Source organism: Apus apus, chromosome Z, assembly GCF_020740795.1.
Source record: "Apus apus isolate bApuApu2 chromosome Z, bApuApu2.pri.cur, whole genome shotgun sequence".
Taxonomy (NCBI): domain Eukaryota; kingdom Metazoa; phylum Chordata; class Aves; order Apodiformes; family Apodidae; genus Apus; species Apus apus.
Genome location: NC_067312.1, coordinates 43,758,862 through 43,782,951, shown reverse-complemented (window position 1 = coordinate 43,782,951; position 24,090 = coordinate 43,758,862). Strand labels below are relative to the sequence as shown.

Here is a 24,090-nt window from a genome sequence, read left to right as displayed (position 1 = left end):
TTGGAAGGAATATATCAGCAACAGTGACCTTTCCCTTCCACCTCTGCCTTTCAAGCTACTAGGAAACTACAAGTGTAGTAGATCCAGATAGCACTAATTGAGTAAACAGGAACAATGAGCTAAGCCAGAGGAATGGCTAACTGCACCAATGCAGGTATAACAGGTAGGCTAGGTTAAAGTTTTGAAAAATGTACTGACAGACATCTACTGATAGCTGGCAGGTTAACACTGAAGAATAACTAAGACGTATTTTTTAGAATACTGGCAAAGGACATGAGTATGTCACAACACCTGATGTGATTAAACTGTTCAACATTCTTTCAGCCTCAAGTTATCCAAGATAAAAACTTGCATGGGTGGCTAACTTACTCTCTGCCAAACGCTTCTTGGCTGGATGCATCCAGTATGGTCTCCATGAGCATATCTTTTGCTTGCTCATATTTCTAAATATTTTTAAGAGACAAATGTAATTTTCTGAAGTGAAGTACTGGTGAAAGAAAATACCAACCATTTGCTAAGATACCGAAGACTCTTTGATTACCTTGCTTTAACACGCATGAGAATCCACCTGTCGGGTTTTCAACATGTCCCCAGGATCTGTCAGAGGGAGCCAAGTGGGCAATAATGCTGAGATACCAACTTTTATTTACCTCAGACATGTCTTTGCAGGTGACATGAGCGATACACTTCACCACTAAGATTAACCAAGACATACCCTTGTAAAGACCCCAACTTCAGTTCTGAACCCCCACTAGGCCAGATACAGATAGCGCATTTCTGCTATTCTGGTACAGAAAGTCCTAAAATATTTCATGTGGAACAGACAGTGCTAGCTGGCATTTTCAGAGGAGCCCAATGAAGTTAAGTGTTCAGATTCCACGAACTTTTCTGTCAAACTCCAAAAAGCTTAAAAATATTCCAGCAGTCCATACAGAGAGATGAGATTTACTTTTCCCTAGCTGCATTTAAAACTACATTGCATTTCAAACCCAGTGTGCTTTGGTCCTCTAAATTGAAGGAGGATGCCTTTCTCTTGAAGATTTTTTCCTGGCAGAACATCTTGCTTTAGTGGTCAGGGCAAATCACAGACCGGAGGACAGAATTGCTCTTCATTAACCCATTCCACCCTCCCAAGGGAAGATAAAAGATGAATTAGGAAGAGGGACTTCAAGATTGGAAATTAAAATTAGAACAGGTTTACCAGAACAGGGAAAGGGCAGTAACACATGGGATGAGGAAAAAATATCAACACTTAACTACCAATATTTACAAAACCTGATCTTGATGATTGCAGAGATTGATGTGTGAGGGTCCCTTGTGGCAGGGCCAACTCAAGAGAGGGGTCCGCAGCTCTTCCCAGCACCAGATGGTGCAGAACACGTGGTGAGCTAAAAGGAAAAGAGGAGCCTCTCTCTCAGACCTCCATGTGCAGCAGCATCAAGGAAGGAGAGACGAGGAAAAGGAGGCTGGTCTTCCAGTTGTCCTATTACAGACAGTGTCCTGAAAACCCTCTGTCTAGGTCTTCATATCGGTACCATAAAATTAACTGCACCCACTCAAACCACATCTCAGTAAAATAAAATAAATTTGTTTGTTCGGAAGTACCACAACAATTCCTTCTTTCCAGATCGTTTATGGAGATGTATCACTGGCTGCTGGAGAAAGGTAATTTCACGCAGATATGGCACACGCAACCAGACCATGTGGACATTAATTTGATGCTTTAAATTATGTAATATTGGATAAAAGGTGAAATTACCAGCTCCTGCATTAATACTGTAACAAGACTCATGAGTATATGCCATAAACAGAAACATCTTTAGCACCAAAGTATGAGTACTAAGCTTAATTGTATTAATTCTGATCAGTTATTGTGCGTGTTTAAAACCTGGATACATACATGGCAACATCAGAGTTTTCTTCTACAGAAAAGATTAGGGACATATGGACTTTCTCCAATATAGAATAATAGAATCATAGAATCCTAGAGTCCTAGAATCCTAGGGGTTGGAAGGGACCTCAAAAGATCATCTAGTCCAACCCCCCTGCCAGAGCAGGGTCACCTAGAGCACATCACACAGGAATGCGTCCAGGCGGGTTTTGAATGTCTCCAGCAAAGGAGACTCCACAACCTCTCTGGGCAGCCTGTTCCAGTGCTCTGTCACTCTCACAGTAAAAAAAAATTTTCTGATATTCACCTTAAACCTGCTATGCTCCAATTTGTATCCATTACTCCTTGTCCTATTCTGGGAATTAGTTTGCATTGACAGAGTAAGTATGTGCAGTACGCCCAGAAGTAGCTTACCCTGCAACTGGAAAAGCAGTGCACGAAAATACATGGAATATCATGATGACATGCACATTACTCAAGCCTCTAAGCAAACATTAAGATACAGATTGAGCCAACTCAAGAACAGCAAAGGTAGCAAACCAGCACTATGTTTGAGTATCCTAAACTAGATTGAAAATGGGCTGCCAAGGAAACACCAACCACCCAAGTAAAATCTTAGGATTGGATACATGTTGAAAAAATGTGCCTGTTTTTTTTTAATGGCACAAGCAGTAATATTTTGTTATTTTTGATCTGTCTCTCAATTCTATTAGAGACAGCTGACAACGTAAGAAAGATGCAGGAAAGAAGAAAAATTTAAAAAGAGGTCAAATACTGAACAGACATACATTTTTAAAAAACATTGATCTTGTAAGACAGTTGCTGCTTTTTCCTTTCTGATACACAGCTTTGTCTTCCAAATAACATTATTTGTGTTTGTTTCACTTCTGCCTGCCAATTTAGAGTGCACTCAAAGAATTTCAGCACATTCATCAGGCATAATATTCACTTCAGGCTTCTCTACAGCTTGCACTTCCTTCACTGAAATATTTCCCAGTCCTCATAACCCTGGTCTTATTCAATGTTTTCACCCTCTTTGTACAAAAAAAGATATTAAAATAGGATAAGAGACAACATGAAAAATAGAAGCAGATCAGAAGGAATTTTCCCAACAAAGTCAGAAATTCTGTCACCCATACAGCCAGGGATTGCCAAGGCTTGCTGTATTGCCAGGGAAAGTTTAGAATGGAGTACATTGCTAGTAAATGTCCCTGTGATTCACACACAGGTATTTTAACTTAACTTTTTATTGAACCAGGTTCACAAACCTCCTTTTGAACTGATAACACTAGGGGTGATGCACAAGATTTTTTGTAGCTTTTTCTCAATTGTGGGCTCCATTAGGAAGAGTGGATTGGAAAGAAAGCAGCATAGCAAGCACAGCTGCATACAGGCAAAAAATGCTGCTTCAGCCATGCAAGCTTGCTGCCTGGATGCCAGAAATGCTCATGGCCAGTCATAAACTTTGCAGACCACAATACAAGCCACACCAGCTGCTCTTCAGAATATTTAAATAAGCACAGTGATGCTTTGTCACTGTAGCCCTTGGAGCATAAGAGGCCCTGGACTTCCTCACTAAGACATCATCCTAATTCAGCCCTCTCCTTAAAATTTCCCTTTTCCATGCTAGCACTGCTTAGCTTGTAATGATATATAATCTGTGTCATGCTACTCATTGCTGCCTTGCAGCCCTGAGACCTATACCCACTCCTCTCCACACACCTGCATCCCCCAGCTGCTCTTTGGTTTTCTGGTTTGTTTTTATCAGATGATTCCCAACGGTTAGGATGACTTCTTCAGCTTGTGGCTACCTTACAGACTGAGGCTATTTAGCCCATTTTTCTGGCTTACTATCAGTTTGCCTAAGAAACTCCAACAAATTTTAGGCACATTTGATAGTGGTCTTGTCTTACCAAGAAAGCCAGCACACAGAGTTGATTTTTTTTCAGCTGACAGATACTGCTAGCAAGTTATTTGAGGAAACTAGGCCTGTCCTACCTTGTCCTGTCTTTTTTCCTTCCCCCTGCTCTTCTCCCCTCCCCTCCCCTTCTTATTCCTGTAGTGGATTGCTTGCCTAGGATGACCAGCAGAAACATGTAAAACAGTGTTTTAATATTCTGAGGATAAGTTCTCCTATCTCTGAGAGCACTGCCTGACAAGTAAGTCTCTAAATAGCAAAAGTCAAGCTGTTAGCCCCAAAGGGATTTGAAGGTCAAGCAGATCTGTTCTTTAGAGTTCTTCTTGTCTCTTCCTAAGCAGCTGAGATCAGCTCTGATAAAGGGTGTAGGTAGCAGGTAATTGATTTTTTTCCAGGCCAGAAACATCCCAAGGAAGTTCTGATTCATGAAGAGAAATTTCCAGGAGGTGTTTTTAGCTCTGTAGTTTCTCTCCATGATTTGAAGTGCCAGAAGGACCTTGGCTCACATCCTGGTTGATAACACACCTTTTCACACATGAAAGATGCTGAAAGCCACAGTACCCTGTTCTCTACAATACCCAGTTCCTGAACTTGTATGGTAGCTGAGTAGGAAGGAGATACTTGTCTAGATGAATGATGAAGTCTCCAAAGCCTACAGTTTGCATTTGGGATCTTTACTAAAAAGAGAGCCCCACACAGAAAAGATGGAGATATATTCAGAAAAACAATTAAGAACCCTAAAAGAAAACCTAATTTCACAAGTTGTCTATTTTTTTCAACTTACTTTGTTTCATTACATCCTCTTGCTGTGTAAACACAGAGCATCAGGGATGTGAACAAGCTTGGGCTTAAATTTGGAGTACTTGTACAGTGCTCTCACTATCAAGGCTGTAAAGTGGAGCAACAAACCTTAACTGAGCTCGAAGAGAAATTCTTCTTAGCCTCTATGGTATCCAGAAGCTTTCATATTTGCTTGTCATATCCCAGAATCTATCACAAGTTGTCATAGGAGGCATATTTTCAAAGTGCCAACAACCATCTAAGAGAAAGATGCCGTAGGCCTTAAATTTGTACTTCTTTTCACTGGGAATTAATGATGCAGCCAATTTAGGTGTCATAATGCACATAAACATTTAAAATACAATTATTTAAAGAAAGCAAGTAATGACAGGGCAATTTTTAAAATGTGCTGATCCAACCAAAATAAACAAAACCAATTATTTCACAAAAATGAACTGTGTGCCACAGGAATGTACTGCTGGCTGGTGTTTTCAAAATAATTCTGTTGTTAAAAATAGCTGACATTGCCAAAAGATACAATAGTATTATTATATTGGCTTAATGCACAATAAACTCTGTGTATCATATAATAGAGAATAAAATGCAGGATTTTGAAAAGAAGCAAAATATGCACACTCAGCTGTATGCTTTAGCCATGTATCAGTCCAAAGGAAATTTTAAATACAGAAATAAATTTACCAGATTTCACCAAAGGCCCAACACCTAGTTGTTTGATTCTGCAATTAATTAGCTACAGACAGCTATCATAGCAGAGGTTTGGAGGCCTGTGCTTAAGGTCCATCTCCCTAGACTGGTAACTAGTAAATACAAAAAGAGAAAAAAAGTGAAAAGAAGAAGGAAAAAAAAAAAATCTTAAAGGAGACCAAAGCTTTGAGATGCCTGTTTTTTTAGAATCATAAATAGTGAGTCATCATAATAGGGAAAGAATTAGTCATTCTTTGTAGTGATACAGTACATCCTCTGCATGAGTTATGCAGAAGATAGGCAGAATATGGACTAGACTCTAAACCAGGACATAAATGGCTGATTTTTACAAAAGTTCAGAGAACAATCGACCAAAGGCTGAAACTCTGTGCATTACAGTGTGCAGTATACTGCAGTAATAAGCTGTCAACAGAATTCAAACTGGATTCAGGCAGGCAGCTCAGAGATGCAAGTTAATCTCAGAGTCTAATCCTGACATCTCACACAGGCAAAGTTACCCTGGATTATACTGAGAGATTTTGCCTGAATGAGGATGACAAGAACAGGATTAAGCATTCCTTGCAAAAAAAAGTCGACTAACAGTTGACATCATCTATCAGGATTACCCCAGTTATCTGGCTACCTGATGCTGGTATTGTAGGCAAATGGGGCAGGAATGGGCCAAATCATCATATCCTTTTTAAGTGGGAAGAAGTCCAGGTGAAAATATATAATAACTGCTTAGAAGATGTTTTATTTTAAAATTACATTTTGTTTGAATCCTAGTTAACTTTCAATGTTAATAGAAATTGTGTATTTTTACTTTTTAGCTTAGCCTGTTGCCAAAGGGTACTGAATTTAAAAGCCTGCTTTTAATGGAGGATAAGTATTTCTCTATAGAGTTACATGGAATAGTTATAAGACAGTAGTACATCATCACATTAACATATTTCTGAATTTCCACATGTGAACAAGACTATGTTATCCAGAGATTGACAGTGCTACCTATATACATTCTGTAAAGAAAGACATTTGCACTAATTTATAATGAAAATGTTGTAGAAGTATGCCAACAAAGCACAGGATCACACAAAAACCAAGATATATTCAAATAATGAATGAGGGAAGCCATTCAATGCCCTGTTAGTGAACAAAACCAGGTTTGTCTAGAGGTGAAACACATGTTAGATCTTGCATTGAAGGCATGAGCTCAGTAAAATACAATTAAAGAATTAGAGAACAGTTGTGCATCTATAACGACAAAGAGTCCCCAGACTTCTCAGTCTTGGAAAGACCATTTCCTTGCAGGAATGTATTGAAAGCCTCTTGCCTTACTGCATTTTTACTCCCTCTGAAAGGCCCAGATTATTTCTTCTCATCACTCTGCTAAAATATTAGTGTTCTCTGTTTGTTTCCACTAGAACTAACAGAGTCAACAAACTAGAATGCAGATGACAGTCTAACCAAGAGTGCTTTTTCTAAACTACATTTGTGCTTATTACACACTCAGGTTTATGCTGTGTTTCCTATCTGTTTCAAAATATTTCTGTTGTTAAAGAAGAGACAAGTTAGTTAAAAGAACAGTTTATAGACATAAGGAAGTGATACCTAGAAATCCTGCCAAGTGAGAAAAAGGTCAGCTATTTAAGCAGCAGTGAAATTAAGAAGTAGCTTCCCCTTCTGCTCCCCGTCCCAAGCCTGTTGAGATCTATCATGTGTGAACTGTAAGTCTGAAGACAAAACAACATTACTCTTGTTTTATTTAACCTGGTCATTTCATAGCTGACATTTTCTGTTTGGTTTTGGTTTTTGTTAGTTTTGTTATTTGTTTTTTTGGTTGGTTGGCTTTTTGTTGGGTTTGATTTTTTGGGGTTTTTTTGGTTAGTTGGTTGGTTGTTTTGGTTTGGGGCGTCTTTTTGTGTGGTTTTTTGTTTGTTTTGTTTTGTTTTTAAATCAGGGGTCTTCAAGTGGTGAACACATTTTAGATTTTTCTGGGAGAAAAAATTATTTTAATGTAAGGGAGGGGGTGAAGTGCCCTTTCCTTAACAAATGTATTTGCTTGAATGAATTTATAATCACAATATTTTTGAGAAGAATTACAGCTAGATCTGCTGGAGAACTGCCATGGGGATTTAGGCAGAACACCCAAGCCACCACTGTTTGGGTTTGGGCCTTCAGCTCCCTACCTTTCAAGCTTAGGTGCTGGCAAAGCCTGGAGCTGCCCTGCACTTTGAATGATTCCCACATTCCCAGGTACCTACAGCAGTAATGCTGTAGATAGCCAGAACCATTTTTTTGTGTCAAACTTAGCTGCTGAACAATGTGACAAGGATTCAAGAACAAGCTGTGTTTCTGCCTGAGTCCTCTGGGAGATGTACATTACAGTGGGACATTATTAGAGCTCACCCAATCTTTGGCAGCAAGTCACCTTACACTATCCTCTTACAGTATTTCTCTTGTTCCTAATACTTCTTATGTTTCTTGTTTTACAGGACAAAAGCTTACACAGGAAGGATGAGGTTTGGTTCCAGTCAGCCTCACAGCTAGCCCGGTGCTGACAGCACTTTTTGAGGAGAGAGACAGAAGAAAGTTTTTTTTAGCCTCAGACAGAGAAGGGCAAGTAACCCTTCTCTCTTGTTTCTTGGGCAAACACACCAACCCACTCAGGTATTTCGCTTATGGTAAGTCCATTTACCATTTTCCTTCTCCTCTAACCCAGTTTTGAATCCTTTTTTAAGCAGTCGCTTGTCTCTTGGCTCCTGAGACAACCTCGAACAATGAATCTGAGGGGAGCAGAAGAACTAGGTGCTTGAGTAGCATGCCTTGGCTCCCTGCCTGAGCAGGGTTTCCAGTATCTTGCTTTTTGCAGACTTTCGTGATAGTTCTGGGAAGTAACTTGCTCAGCAGTTAGGCTGTGATTTTCTCCAAATGCCAAATGACTCTTCCAAATGCCTGCTTCTCAGCACACACCATGTAGAAAGCTGATATGTGTTATGTAAACTCATGGGTTGTTTTTCCCAAGCCACACAAGCTCCACTGCCAGCTGGATGAGTAGGTCACCATTCCATGTCTCTTCCCTTACCACCCATTTGTTTGTTTGGCACTCTGCATTTGTCCAAACCATGACACACGATTGCAGTTCCTTCTCCATTAGAACTGAGATCGTGTCAGCTGCTACGGTACTCAGCAAAAATGAGGAGTGCTGTAGGAGCTATCCTCAAGGCATTTGTACTCTTTTTTTTTGGATCTCATGATTAATAAAGTTCAAGATATGTTCCTGAGTTGAAAGTAAGAAAAGACATACAGAAAGAATCAACAACAAATTCAACTTATTCTTAGCCCGTATTGGATATGTAACTAAAACCACGACCCCCAAAATAGTGATTAGGTTGAAATTCAGTGATTTTAAGGACTTCACTGGACTTAATACTGGGAAATACTGGCTCAGATTTTCTCCTAGGCAGTATGAAAATACTAATCAGAGCACTTTGGAAACCAGATAAACTTTTTGTGTGCATGCACAAAACAGGAAACATTAATAAGATTTGGAGATGTTGGAGAATTTTGTTAAATTATATCTCTCATAGAAGTGTTAGGGCCTGCTATGGTCAAGATTCAGTATAAAATTCAGTGCTATATACTCATTCTCTAATAAGGATGGCTGATAACTGAAATTAAAGTAATAATAGAGGAGCTATGCACGTGCTGGCTTGATTGGGACTCCAAATTCTCATCAAATCAGAAACCAATACCAAAAAAAGTAATCTGATCACTTCTATTTTAGAGTGTTTTTTATTATTATTTGCATTCGACATGCAAATATGGAAAGATGTTTCTTTTTCAAAAACAAGTCTAGATTTTGTTGATTGTTGAAAATTACCTTCATGAATATTTCAGTAAGGAAAAAAACATTTCATCAAGTATTCACCAACTTCACAAAGCTAACGCATAATTGACTTAAAATAACTTATGTTTACAAGACTGTGTTACATGGGAAAAGAGTAACTACGCTGATCCAAAGCTGGGTATTATTTATTCCAGATATAAAAGCTAAAGATCTCCAAGTCTTTTGGAGACAATCAGAGTGAAAAATATTGTAAAGGGCATTCCTTACCAGGCTATATACTTCTAAGAGCAACAAGTTTGTTTCCGGGTCAAAAGCTTTTGAACTGATTGCCACTATTTGGCTTTCTTAGGAAATCACAACTTTGTGACAGAACCAGAACAAACTTGACTACCAGCTATGATAAATACAAACATTCTTGTTTGACAAACTGGCTGGAAACGCATTGACTAAAAACTGCCCCCATCTTTAAGTTGATTTTCCAAATACATAGTTACAAAAAATCTGTTGGGTGGGTTTGAGTTCATACATCAAATCTAGAAGGCATAAAGACTTTAAATACAAAGTCTTTGTCCCTTGTCATGTATTTACAACAATTTTTAAGACATATTTTAGTAAAAGTTATAGGTAACCTATGTTTGCCAGACCTTTTACAAAAGCAAGTGACCATCTAATCTACTGGGGAACTCATGCTGTAATGGGATTGCTTTGAGCCTTATTATAAAAGGTAAGACTCAAAAAAAGTACATTTATTTCTTAATATCAAATCTAATATTCCCCATTTATACTCTGCTTTTTCTGAGTAGTAATAAACAATACAATTTCTAATTAGGATCAACAATAATGTATTTAACTGCTTTGTTTATAAATTTAACACTGTGACTTGTTTACTCTCAGATTTCAGAGAATGGAGGACATCCAAGAAATGTTTTATTTGTGTACAACACACCATAGAAGGCCAGAGCAGACACCAGAGAGCTGAAGAACTAACACAGAAGCAGTATTTGAGTTTGTGGTTTTGGAATTACACTGCTGAAATGAATTGTAAGTATATATAATTACATATTTGTCATTTGAACAAAATTACCTGAAAGTGTGGCCACTTCAAGAAACCAGCTGATCTTAACATCTTTGCCATATTTTTAAAAAGTTCTGTCTAGAAAGGTATTCCACTGGTGCGGATAAATGTCACATTTGTGTGATATTTAAAAGACACTAAAATGAAGGCCAACTGATCAATCACTAATGTTTCATACAGAGTATCTACAGTACTAGCTTTGCTCAAGGGAGTCTGATTCTGCAGCTTGCTAAATGAAGACTACATCTTACAGATGTTTACACACTTTTAAGCAAACATGTTACCCTAGTTGATTTTATCTGGTGAAGTTTTAAATGCTTTCTATATTGAAGCCCTGCAAAGGCTTCCTGATCCATGATCCCTGTTGTGGCTGCCAACTATTATGTTTAAATTCTTATATTTCTGAAATTATACAGTCTTAAAAATTTCAGTTTTCATCTTAGACTAATATGAAATGTTCATTTTCTAATTGAATTTGAGAATTATTTTGGAGAAATATCATTATTCCTAGTGCATATTTGGCAGAACGGCAAACAAAACCAATGCCATGCCCACACATACTTCATAATTGGTATTAAATTGTGTAACATGAGCTCAGCTTAACTCCATAGCAGAGATAAATAATTATCTTCCTACTTTCCCCTATACTTCCACAAAATGAGGGGAAGTTCATGCAATCAGCAATGACAAAACACAACTGAGTCCTGTGCATGCTATCTGAGAAGATCAGACTCCTACTCTGTGTCAGCATAGATTTGCAATTAATGTTAATGTGAAGTTTTTGCTTACCAAAGGAATGCAATTAAACACTGAAATGATGCTGATTTGAGATACCATTGACTAGTTGGTGCCACAGAACTCCTTAATGAAAATCAGTTTCTTTCATAGTGAGCTCTAAATGTTATCAATCAAAAACCAGTTGCCTATGGATGTGTTATCCATATTATGCTATCCATAAATAATACATTATCAGGATAAACACAGGCATTTCTCAGTGTCAATGGAAAAAGTGCTCAAAGCTTTTGGTTGCCAGGTTATTAATTTTAATGAGGCCTGGATTTGTCTCAGAAGGAGGCAGCCTCAAGTCAGTACAATATTAGAAAACATTACAAACACATAAGTGATAAAGCACTTTTATGAAGTTATATTGGGGGGAAGAAGTTGGCTTATATAAAATAATCTCTGCTGCTTCTTCTCAAAACCTGCAAAATTACGAATTCTGGATCTCAGTTTTCAATGTAATTTTCACCTTTTGTTGCTAAATAGTTTGTGGTATGGAATGAACAGGAAAAATAGAGGCTGATTCCTAGAATCCCAATAGAATGGTTTGGATTGGAAGGCACCTCAAAGATCATCTAGTTCCATGTCCCCTGCATGGGCAGAGACAACTCCCACTAGATCAGGTTGCTCAAAGTCCCATCCAACCTGCTCTTGAACACTTCCAGGGAGGGGGCTTCCACAACACCTCTGGGCAACCTGTCTCAGTGTCTCACCACTCTCATAGTGAGAAAGCTCTTCCTAATGTCTAGCCTGAATCTACCCACTAGCCGTTACCCCTTACCCTATCACTACATACCCTTACAAAAAGTCCCTTCTCAGCTTTTCTGCCGGCCCCCTTCTGGTACTGTTAGGTGTTCAAAGGTCCCCCTGGAGCCTTCTCTTCTCCAGGCTGAACAACCCCGACTCCGTCAGCCTGTCTTCACAGGAGAGGTCCGACAGCCTTCTGATCATCTTCATGGCCCTCCTCTGAACTCGCTCCAACAGATCCATGTACTTCCTGTCCTGAGGGCTCCAGAACAGGACACAGTATTCCAGGTGGGGTGTCACAAGAGTACAGGGGGAGAATCACCTCCCTTGACTTGCTGGCCATGCAATTGTCTGATGGCTGACAAGTGTCAAATCATCCATCCTCTGAGCAGTCCAGCATATAATATGATGTATTTGACAAACTCAGTTAATGAGACTGGTTGCTGGTATAAAGCACATCTAGGAAGTGATAGATTCATGCGATACATAAAATAATTCATTCTGGCATTTAAACACGGCCACACCCAGATAAATTTTTTCAGCCTTGCATTATGTTAAACATTAGCCCAGGACCCGATGAGTTGTTATCTGACTCTGTTTACTGTCTGGGCAGGTGATAGCCACACCTATTCATGGGGAGAGTCATTAACATTTTCCTGGAAAGGACATAAAATAGTTTGGAAGTCTCAAACTTTTACCTGATTAAGGGCTAGGCCACTGATACAGAAAAATATCATACATTTGGATCATTACCAAAAAGCAAGATCTCCCATATCCTTTCTACCATCTCTAAATAGAAAGTATATGTACAAAGGACCTATCCCAGAATTACAGATTATGTCATGCAGGTGTGAAGCTTCATAATCAACTATCAGCTGGACAATGTAAGACCCTTACGAATCTAATCCAGTACGTAGGCAGATTTTTTTTCTTTTTTCATTGTTGCTCACTTGCTCTGTCACCACTGGCATCTTGTAACTTACATTTGGATCTTGTCAGATAAATTATTTTATATTCTTAGAGCAATTATAGGGTAACTGACAAATGTTAAGATCTTTGTAGGCTTTGTAACACATAGTACTGTACTGGATTTTCAGACAGACCAAAACTTTGGCACATTTCTTCAGGACATCTGGAGAGTAAGCCTGAATTTCTTGAATTTGCCGTGTTCAGACTGTAGATAATAGACATCTCACTTCCATATTATTAATTCCCTCTCCCCCTCCTCCCCCTCCCCTTATTCTGTTGCGTGGGAGTCACAGTCATGGATTTGGGTCCTCTGTGTGCTGATTTGGGAAGTAACCTGTAAGAGAACCACAATCAGTGGCTCTGTAAAGTCAGTATAAAGAAAAAGTGTCCCTACAACAACCTCCCAGTGAATCTTTTTGCTGTCCAGGAATGTATATTACATGGCCTAAGTGCCAAAAATTATATATATATACATATATATAAAAATATATATATATAATGTCAGAAGATTCCCTTACTTAATGAGCCAACTAACCCACATGTGGATATCACAAATCTAAGTCACATGAAAAGGCTGCAAGCTGGTCTAGGGGACAATTAAGAGAATGTCTGTTTATATGAGAGCCTTTTGCTCAGGATTATCAATCTCTTGACAGAAGGGCTGCTTAGAAATACAATAAAGATTACAAAACCAGATAAGAACATCCAAATACATTAAACATAGCTGTAAAGATAGTGGTATTTATTAGAAAGCATGTCCTCACTCATTTCAGGGCACCCCATCCAAGGTGAACAATGAAAACATTTAACAAAATATGAATTTGGATCTTAGGTACTCTCCCAGAAGTCTGGTGCTATCTTAATGTAAAAGTGACATTTATTGTCACCAGTAGATGAACAAAACTTTCTATATGCAAAATGGTAATTTAGTTCATTGAAATGCTCATCATATGCAATACCTATCTTGCTAAGGAGGAAACTGAGGGTGTAGAATTCATGTAGTGAAATGACCTTTCATGGCCAAGCCATGGATAGCATTTATGGCATCTGTAATTAAAAGTTAGGTATTCCTGGGCGCCAGTTCCACAATAAGATTTGGAAACTTATTTCCACTCACCATAGAGTAAGCAGTGACAATAAGCCTTTGCCAGAAATAAGTGTTTGAATATCAAAACAACTGTTGAGCTTTAACCTCATCAGGTGGGAATGAACTTCAAAACAGGAAAGCTTAAAGCAGTACAAAGCAGTGCAAGCCCTAAAGCCACATTCTCTATCTTGAGGTGGAAGTTATATACCACAGAAATTCTGTGTCAGCAGATCTCAGATCATGGCAGGCATGCAGGGAATAAAGAGATTATCAAAACTGGGATGAGCTAAGCCCATGACATACAACCCTGCAAATGATCTACTATTCAACAGATGCCAACACAGAGATTTCAACACTGGTGACAGATGGTTTAAATGCTTAATGGGAGCAAGAAGCCCTGCCTCTGCACGTTGAACCTGCTCCTGGAGCATCAGCAAGTGCTTGGCCAGGCAAGCACGGCAGCAGCTTAATTTTCTGCTCCCAGAATTATGACTTCCTGCATAAGTCCTGCTGCTGATCTAGGTGAAATGTTCATGGTTTGTGATTTTAATTAAGCAGGTCTCAGAGAACTGCATGAGATTTGTTTATTTTTCATACATACAAATGCAGCAGTTCTAAACATTGCAGCTAAAAGGGAATGTGAATGTTTGTTACAGAGGTAAGTATCCATAAGTACACTCTTATAGTATATTAGAAGAAAATATGTTTAGTCAACTTATCTATACCTTGATAAAAATACGGTGATTTATATTTGCATCCACTGCAAACAAATAATCTTAAAATCATCCTCTAAGGTACTGGGGAATTGTAACCTTAGCAAGATCCAGTTTCACTGATGAGAAAATCAAAAGCATAGTTTTTTGCAAGAAGAATTTTTCATAATTTAAATCTGATCTCTGGCACTGAGAAGAACCCTGTATGAGCCTCTCTCCAGCTGCAACATGAATTAGCTTTACTCCTGCTTTTAACATATATGATTCTTTCTTGAGGACTATTTGAGCTAAAGGTTCAAAAGATCAACTAGAATAAATAAACATAACTTCCTCTGTTTGATTAGAACAATGAAAATACAAAAAATTATATGATCCTCCTTTCTCATTTTCTGTGAATCTGAAAATGTTAAGCACTTCAGACATTCCCTTTCTTAATAAATATAACTAGGAGAACTTGTTTAACTTGATAATGACATCAAAACAGTAACCTCATTCTCACCAAGAGAAACAGGCTGCTTGATGATGTAAAACTTAACAGGAGAGTAGGCTGAGGTGACCGTGACCAAGCCAGCATCCTTAGGGCAGTGAGGAAGGAGCAAAACAAGCTTGCTACCCTTGAATTCCAAAGAGCATGCTTTGGTCCCTTCAAAGGTCTGCTTGGTAGGGTACCATAGGATGAAGTCATGGAGGGGAGCCCAGAAAAAACAGTCCATATTCAAGGATCACCTCCTCCATGCACAGAAGCAATACATCCCAGTGAAGAGGGAGGAAGGCAGGAGTGCCAGGAGGCCTGTGTGGATGAGCGAGGTGCTCCTGGACACAGTTAAGTGTATAAACAAGGTCTCCAGAGAGTGAATCATAGAATCATAGAATCACAGAGTGCCAGCTTGGAAGGGACCTCATGGATCATCTGGTCCAACCCTTCTAGGTAATACTATAGTTTAAATGAGATGATTCAGCAGCCTGTCAAGCTGAGACTTAAAACTGTCCAACATGGGGGAATCTATCACTTCCCTTGGGACAGTACTCCAGTGTCTGACTGTCTTCATGGTGAAAAATTTACCTCTTGTGTCCAATCAGAATCTCCCCAGGAGCAACTTGTGCCCATTACCCCTTGTCTTTTCCATGAGACTCCTTGTAAATAAGGAGTCTCCATCTTCTTGGTAGCCACCCTTTCATTACTGGAACATGCTAATAAAGTCTCACTGAAGCCTTCTCTTCTCGAAGTTGAACAAACCCTGTTCTCTCAGCCTCTGCTCATATGGAAGCTCCTCCAGTCCTCTGATCATCCCTGTGGCCCTTGTCTGGACCCTCTGCAGCCTGTCTGCATCCTTTTTTGCAGAGCAAGAACCAGAACTGAATGCAACACTCCAGGTGTGGTCTGACAAGTGCTGAGTAGAGCGGGATGGTGACTTCTTGATCTCTGTTGGTGGTGCCCTTGTTGATGCAGCCCAGAATCCTGTTGGCTTTCATTGCTGCTGCAGCACACTGCTCGCTCATGTAGAACCTGTTATCTACCAAGATCTCCAGGTCCTTTTCCACAGGGCTGCTCTCCAGCCAGGTGGAGCCCGGTCTGAACTGCACTCCTGGGTTATGTGTTCATGTAACCCTTACACCTAGATGTTACACTTTTCCCCATTTAACTTCATAAGGTTCCTGCCAGGTCACTCCTCCAGCCTGTCCAGGTCATCCTGGAGGATGGCCCTCCCTTCTTGAGTGTCAAACTCTCCACTCATCTTTATGTCATCACCAAATTTCATTAGGGTGCTCAAGATTCCAACAGCCAGGTCACTTAGGAAGATGTTAAACAGCATTGGGCCCAGTATCAAACCCTGGGGTCCCCACTTGTGATCAGTTGCCAGTTTGAGGAGAAACTACTTACTGTCACCCTCTGGGTAGGGTCTGTCAGCCAGTTCCTCACCCACCACACTGACCCTTTTTATAGATGGGGGTGACATTAGTCTTCCACCAGTCCTCAGGGACATCTCCACATCTCCATGGCTTCTCAGAGATTATGGAGAGTGGCTCTGCAATTACGTCAGCCAGCAATCTCAGCACCCTAGGGTGGATGGCATCCGGGCCCATTGATTTGTATGGGTCAAGCTCCTGTAACTGTTGACACACAGACTCTTCCTTCACTGACGACGGGTCCGTGTCTGCATCAGCCTGGGCTTTTGTTCCTATGGCCTGGGACCCAACAGCGCTGGTAAAGATAGAGATGAAGAAGGTGTTAAGGACCTCTGCTTTTTCAGCATTACTGGAAACAGGGACAGGTATCCTGGGGAGTGTACAGAAAAGTGGTCAGAGAAGCAAGGCATCGGGTAGTGAAAGCCAAAGCACAAAGAGACTTGGATCTGGTCAGGGATGATAAGGACAACAAGAAAAGTTTCTACAGGTGTGTTAAAGGAAGATGAGGGAAAATGTGGGCCTACTTTGAAAGGAAACTGGAGACCTGGTCACCAGGACATAGAGAAGGCTGAGGTACTCGATGACTACTTGTCTCCATCTTCACTGGCAAAGGGAGGGACTGGGAAAAGGAAGATCTCCCCACTGTAGAAGAAGAGCAGGTATATTACCATCTGAACAACCTGAAGGTGCACAAATCCATGATGGGATCCATCCTCTGCTTCTGAAGAAACCAGCTGATGAAGTTGCAAAGCTTCTGTCCATCATATTTGAAAAGTCTTGGCAGTTTGGCAAAGTTTCCACTAGCTGGAAAAGGGGAAATATAACACCCATTTCCAAAAAGGAAAAAAAAGGAAGACCCAGGGAACTACAGGCCAGTCACTTTCACCTCTGTGCCCGGCATGATGATGGAGCAGATCTCCTGAAGGCTCTGCTAAGGCAAGTGGAAAACAAAGGGGTGACTGGTGACAGCCAACTTGGATTCACCAAGGGCAAATCCTGGCTGACTAATTTGGTGGCCTTCTACAATGGGGTCACAATATTGGTCGACAAAGGAAGAGCAACTGATGTCATCTACCTGGACTTGCACAAAGCTCTCAACACTGTCCCACACAACATTTTGGTATCAAAACTGGAACAATATGGGTGTGATGAATGGACCACTCATTGGATAAGGAACTGGCTAGAAAGAGTAGTGATCAACAGCTCGATGTCTAGATGGATACCTGTGACCAGTGGTGTTCCCCAAGGGTCATTACCTGGACTGGTGCTATTTAACATCTTTGTTGGTGACATGGACAGTGGCATTGAGTGCACCCTCAGCAAGTTTTCTGACAACACCAAAGTGTTTGGTGAAGTTGATGTGGTGGAGGGAAGGGATGTCATACAGAGGGATCTCGACAGTCTTGAGAAGGGAAAGCTCGGGAGGGACTTTTGACAAGGGCTTGTATTGAGAGGACAAGAGGTAATGGGTCAAAGCTGGAAGAGGATTTAGCCTCAAATAAAGCTGTTTTTAAAACCTGATGATACTACAAGGCCACGAGAGAGAACTTACGAAAGTTGCTATTGGCATGCTACATGCTGTCCAAAGTATTCTAGGCTTGGTATTTGCATAGTTCTTCTACAGTGACTGAATGAGAAAAGACATGACATACAGCCTATGTTTATAAAATGTCACATAATTAAAAAAAAAAATTCACAGTGGAAGCATGAAACAGCTTTAATATAAAACAAAAAACATTACTTTGATTAGTACTTACAAGTGAAATCTATCTCTAGCAACATCTTTGACTTGCAGGCATTAGAAGACTAGGCAATGAGGGTGCTAAATGAGAAAAAAAAAAATCTTTACAGATACTTATCATCTGACACTTACTAGAAACCCAGTTAAGTGTCTCAGTCAGCATGCCTCCACAGACAATCAGCATTTCATAGTTCAATGTTAATTATCCCTTGCTTTCTATTAAATTTTACCTCAGTGACCTTGCTGTTCTTCAAAAGAAATATGAATAAGGAAAAGTTTTGCATTCCTTCAACCATTAATATTTCATACACAGGCTAAGGTCTGAATGCATTTTTTAAAATTCAGACATAACGAAGATGTGGCAAAACAGGTCATACATATTAATAGGCAGTGTGGATTATATATACTAAAATACTTGTATCTATCTAGGCACACAGGTAGAAACAAGACTCTTGTCAAAGATGTTTCAGCTAAGCACATGCTTAGGATGGTGTTTCAATATTTCATGGGTAGGTTTTAATCCTTTAGGTTTTGATGTGTGAATTTCACTTTCCAAATAAATATTTGTGGATTAGTTTTAGTCTGCAGACTACAATTTAGTGCATGGATGAAAATGAGACAGACTGAAATCTAATTCACTCTGTAAAATGCAGCTGGATGTATTGATGCACAGCTGGGATGCGTAAGCATGAAGCTCATTGATAGCCACAAATATTCTGAACTATCTGAGCATTTCCAAATGCAGTAAATATTAAACATATTAACTTTTCCTTTCTGAAATCCCATTTTAATTTTTGAACTTTCAATGTAAAAAAAATGAAAAGGCAGAAAAATCTCTTTTCAAATGCTGTCTGTTCTGCCTTGCCCAGCAAAACATTTATTCTCTTTTCTAAACAACTCATATTGAAAATAAATTATCAAATTTATTTGATTTATTTTTTTATACACACTATATATATTAAGGCATTCCTGAGCTTAATTTTATGTTCAGAATCCTGTCCAGAGATGTTTCTATAATGAAGTAATAATCATCCCCTTGAAATTCAAATCTGTAACAGATATTTGACAGACACATTAACTCCAGAATAGTAAGAGGACATGCAGAACTATTTTCAGCTGCTATCAATTGTACATGGCTGTGCATCTGAAGTACTTAGGGCACATGGGTTGCTGATATGTTTTCTGAAGAGGATAGGCTTTGAAAAATATTAATTTCTGTAAAGAAATACATTGTAGATTTTTGCCTTCATTTTCCATCATGCACACAGTAATGTCTGGGGAAGATACACACATTGTAAAGAAAACAGACCACACAAAATAAATCGAAACAGTGTTTAATCCCATTTTACACTACCCATGACATTGCTTTATATATCAAGAACACAGGATGCACAAATATTTCTTCATTTGGCTCCTGAGCTGAAGATGACATGACTGGAAAAAATTGCTTACACAACTAAAATGTCATCTGGGTAGTCGTGTGTGTGATTCATGTCATTCTATTCAAATTATCATTCTATTCAGTTGCCCTTGAAAAGCTTTTCAAGATAATCCTGAAGAAGTCTAAAAAAGGAGGGAAAAGATGGGAGGTAGAAAAATATTACCATCATCATCCTTACTGCATCTAAAGAGGCACCAAAGTAGCTTATTGAGGTTATGGGCCATATCCAGTGAGAGATTGGCTACAATAGAATTTAGGAAAAAAATAGATGTCTAAATTGTAATTCTGAGAGTCTATGCTGTCCAGCTCCATTATGCCTTCTTTAATGACTTTGAGGGCCCATCTACAAAGCACTGAGCTTGTTGTGAGCAACAGTGAGCAACAGTGCCCTCGTGCAGAATTCAACCTGGCCACAGCAACAGAAGCCATGCTTGGGATGGCATCAGGCTTGGTGGCTCTTCTGCTGGCAGTGGACAACACTCTGCCACTTGTAGCACCACTCGGCTGCACAGCCCTGTTCCGAGCATGAGCCAGGCCCCAAAAGTTCCCCCCAAAAAGGAAAAAAAGGCTCAGTTTTCTCACAGATTGAACTAGTGGAGAAACTCCCAGAATAATATAAAACAAAGTCAGCCGGCTCCACAGCACGGTCACTGAAAAAATGGAGTTTTTTAAGGGGTGACGAGAAATAGCCCCATTTTTAATGTAGCTGTGCCATGTGTCCTCCAGGCGACGTACCTGATACCACCAGTCAGAAGACCATGGGAGGTGCCTGTCATGTCACTGGCTCATCAAATTCCCTTTTGAACATATGCACACCTCCTACGAGTTGTGCCAGTGACCATTTCGACACATTTCCCTCTCATCTTCATTTATTAAGGAAGGTAAGTTGAATATTTCCAGCCTCTCTTATGTTGAAAACTAAGGCCTAATTCTAAGCAGTGTAAATCACCTGGTCATCTTTATGCTTAAAGAATCACTCAGTAAACTAGCTGTACCCATATTCTGGGTTAGAGACTGCCTACCTTTCACAAAGTATCGGTTGCCTCTCTGAGGAAAGTTGTGGTTGATGTTCGTATTCATTCTCTGAATGGTGTAGGTAGGAAAAAAGAGATATTTTGTGAATAAAATACATGTTTAAGGCCATTACTCTTCAAAGTACATATTGGAGATTTCTTACTTGCTCAGCATATTGTTGCACCTCAGTTTTGTGAGCTTACCTCATTGAGCAACAGAAATCTGTGCGATGTGCTTTGAAGTTAACAAAAATCACACATTTGATTTTGTAAAAATACTTATGTAGTCTCTAGCATATGCACACAGGACATAAAAAACTCAAACCACTTTCTTTCTATTATCTTCCCTAAAGCAAATATTTTTCCTGAGATGCTCCACCAGAACTCTCCTACAGGCTTTCCTACACATGACTTTTGAGCCTTGGCTCGTCTTCTGATACTGCTTAAAATCAAAGGCAGATATGCCATTCATGTCAGTAGCAGACTTGCATGGTGACTTTTCTTGTGAGTAGCTTGGTAGGATTGTCTGTTCTGCTCTAAACTTTGGTGCCCTTAGGAGGGGATTATAATTTTCTAGCTACCCTTGCTTTTTACCTTGTTGCCTTAGCCATGGAATCCTGAATCCTGTTCATTAACAGCTTGGAAACAGACTTTTCAACATGTGGCATGTTTTCAAATACTGGATGTTTAGAATATTTGCAGCATAGAAAATAGTTATATCATATACCTAAATATGCTCTCTTGAGGTAAATAAACCAAGCTTTAAGAGAATATGTGGATGACTAGCCTGTGACATTAAGCTTTTAGTTCCTCTTCAGACAGCTGTAACATATGGAAAAATACTCCCAAAACCTTAAAAATATGTAAATTAAGTAGAAAGTACCTATTCCAAGTCATTTTATAGACTGGAAGTGGTCCATTTAGGAAGAAAATATATTCTCATTCATGTAGGATTAAGTTGCTGTGAACATCCCTATATTAAAAGCATTATAGGCTCATTATTTTAGGAAACTATTTGAAATGTCACCTCTAAGCAGACTTGAAATATTTTTTGCTTTGTTGTGTTGTTCAGTTTTTTTAAAAAGTATTTTTATATTTCTTCAAATTTCTTCTTCTTTCCATGTCTCACCATGATTTTTAGAGCATCCAGCAAGGCTGTTTGGCGTCTGAGTTCTTCAAGCAGTAGAAAGAATAAAGTTCAGCTTGTCATGACCAAATAAACTTCATACAGACTCTACTTCCATACTGCTCTTCTGAGTCTCTTTCAACAGGCCAGAGACAGGGCATATCATTAATGCTCAACTGGAGCTCAGAGCAGGCTTACAGTACTAGCCAGTCTACACATGCATGTAGATTGACTGGATCCCTTCTATCAAACAAACTGTATCTTTGCAGAGAACCCTCATCTAGTCTCTCCCTCTTTGCAACCTCCCTCTCTCCTGTTTAGACACTTATTTAAGTAGACATTATAAAAAATATCTTTGAAAATTCTACTCCTCCAAAGTTGGTAAAAATTGGCCAACATATTCAAAGTTCTTAACAAAAAATGAAGACAGACAAGTGGTAATTGCATAATAATAACTGCCTCAGGAAGCCCTATTAAAAACAGATTCCTGAACCCTTAGATGTAATAATTACAGGCATTACCACATAATATACATTGCCATTAGCATTAACTCACTGAATACAGATAACCTTTGGAATTTTAAGTGGATAACGCCCATTTTTGGTCATTTAAAAAATAATTAAATCTGAGGCAATTAAACATCATTAAATGAAGTTAATTATTTGTGAAGACCCAGTTTTCCAAACTGAATGCCTATGTTATCAAGATCTCTACATTTATAGAATGAATCACACAATATTTGAATATATTGAGTTGGAAGAGACCTTTAAAGGTCATCTAGTCCAACTCCCTTATAATAAGCAGGGACATCTCACACTAGAACAGATTGCTCAGAGCCCCACCAAGCCTGGCTTTGAATGTCTCCAGGGATGAGGCCTCCACCACCTCTCTATGCAACCTGTTCCAGTGATCCACCACCCTTGTATTAAAGAACTTTTTCCCAATGTCCAACTTAAACTTACCGTTGTCTAGCTTAAAACTATTACCCTTTCTCCTGTCTTCATATGCCCTTGTGAACAACTGTTCCCCAGCCGCCTTATAGGCCCCTTTCAGGTATTGGAAGGTCATTATAAGATCATCCTGGAGTCTTCTCTTCTCCAGGCTGAAAAACCCCAAATCCCTCAGGCTACCTTCATAAGACAGCACTCTGATTTAGGTGTTGAACAAATGTGCTATATGGCATTTGTAACATTGCTAACTATTCCACTGAAAATTTCAAAAGGCGGATATGGTCTTGGTCTTCTTAATTTACACAAAAAATTTTGAATGGCAAACTGGTAACACATTTGTATTGTTATTTCTTACTACATGGATTTGCGACTTGAGGGTATTAAATTTATTTGTCCCGGTAAGAATAACTGTGGTGCCTGCTTATGAGGAGGCACACAGCAGATCAGACAGGGCACATCATAAATTTCGTATGACCACAAACAGTGGAGATGTATTGAAAAATTATTCTCTGTTAAAAAACAGGAGAACAACATACAAAGCTAGTAGGTGGCAATTTCAAAGTAAACAGAATATGCTTCTACATATAAAGTGTGTGAGTCCAGTGGTTGAATTCCTTGACACAGGAGGTTGAAGATGCCGTCAGAGAAACTGTCAGAAGGACACAAAAACACCGATGATCTGCAAACCACAAATCACTGGAAGCCAAAGGATTATTCTGGAAAAGTATCTCTTTATATCTTGGGAATCTGCTGCTGGCCGCTGCTTCTTCTGTTTCTTTGTTTTGTGGAGAAACAGGATCTTATTCAGGCAAGTATCTGTACACTATCACACATCTGTCAAATATTCTTAACCCCTGCAGACAGAAGCAAATTCTCTTCTCTGTTCTCACAACCTAGGGTTGAAGACCAGGAGATTGCACCCTGGTAGTTACTCCTCATTATAGGGTGAAAAACATTCAGACCATTGCTATTGTCCAAATATCAAACATTAGCAAGCAAGTGGGGCTGGGGGAAAAGGGACTTTCAGGCTCAAAACAATTTTTACCTTCTTCCAAGCTGAGTTCTCCATCTATGAGAGGCCCCAGTCTTCCTGACATACTGGGACCTGATACACTCAAACCACAAGCAGCGAGGCAGTGGCAACGGTAAGTGTTGTGCCTTTAAAAAAGAGCACTAGATTGAGGCAGACAGGACGGTTCCCGGAGCCAGGGAAGCCTGATGGACAGCAGAGAGACCCGAAAGGAGTTGGCAGCTCTGCTGAAATAGCCAAAAGGCTGACATGGCTGGGGGCTTTCCCTAGGCGACCGCGGGAGATTCAAATGTGGCAAGCCATGGCAGAGGAGCGGAGCAAGCCGAGCATGCGGTGAGCACCAGGGAGGAACAGCAGCTCTGCCTGCCC

At 39.6% G+C, this 24,090-nt stretch overlaps 1 long non-coding RNA gene across 2 annotated transcripts; it reads left to right on the top strand.

Annotated features, from left to right (window-relative positions):
* Window positions 1-6,979: 6,979 nt before the first annotated feature.
* LOC127395725 (uncharacterized) lies at window positions 6,980-21,830 on the top strand. Of its 2 annotated transcripts, none has more exons than XR_007891846.1 (5): window positions 6,980-7,018; window positions 7,787-7,975; window positions 10,036-10,182; window positions 20,329-20,483; window positions 21,757-21,830. It is a non-coding gene; the product is annotated as an uncharacterized LOC127395725 (long non-coding RNA). The 2 variants fall into 2 exon arrangements; XR_007891845.1 differs by lacking the exon at window positions 21,757-21,830 and adding an exon at window positions 20,969-21,582.
* The last annotated feature ends 2,260 nt before the right edge of the window (window positions 21,831-24,090 follow it).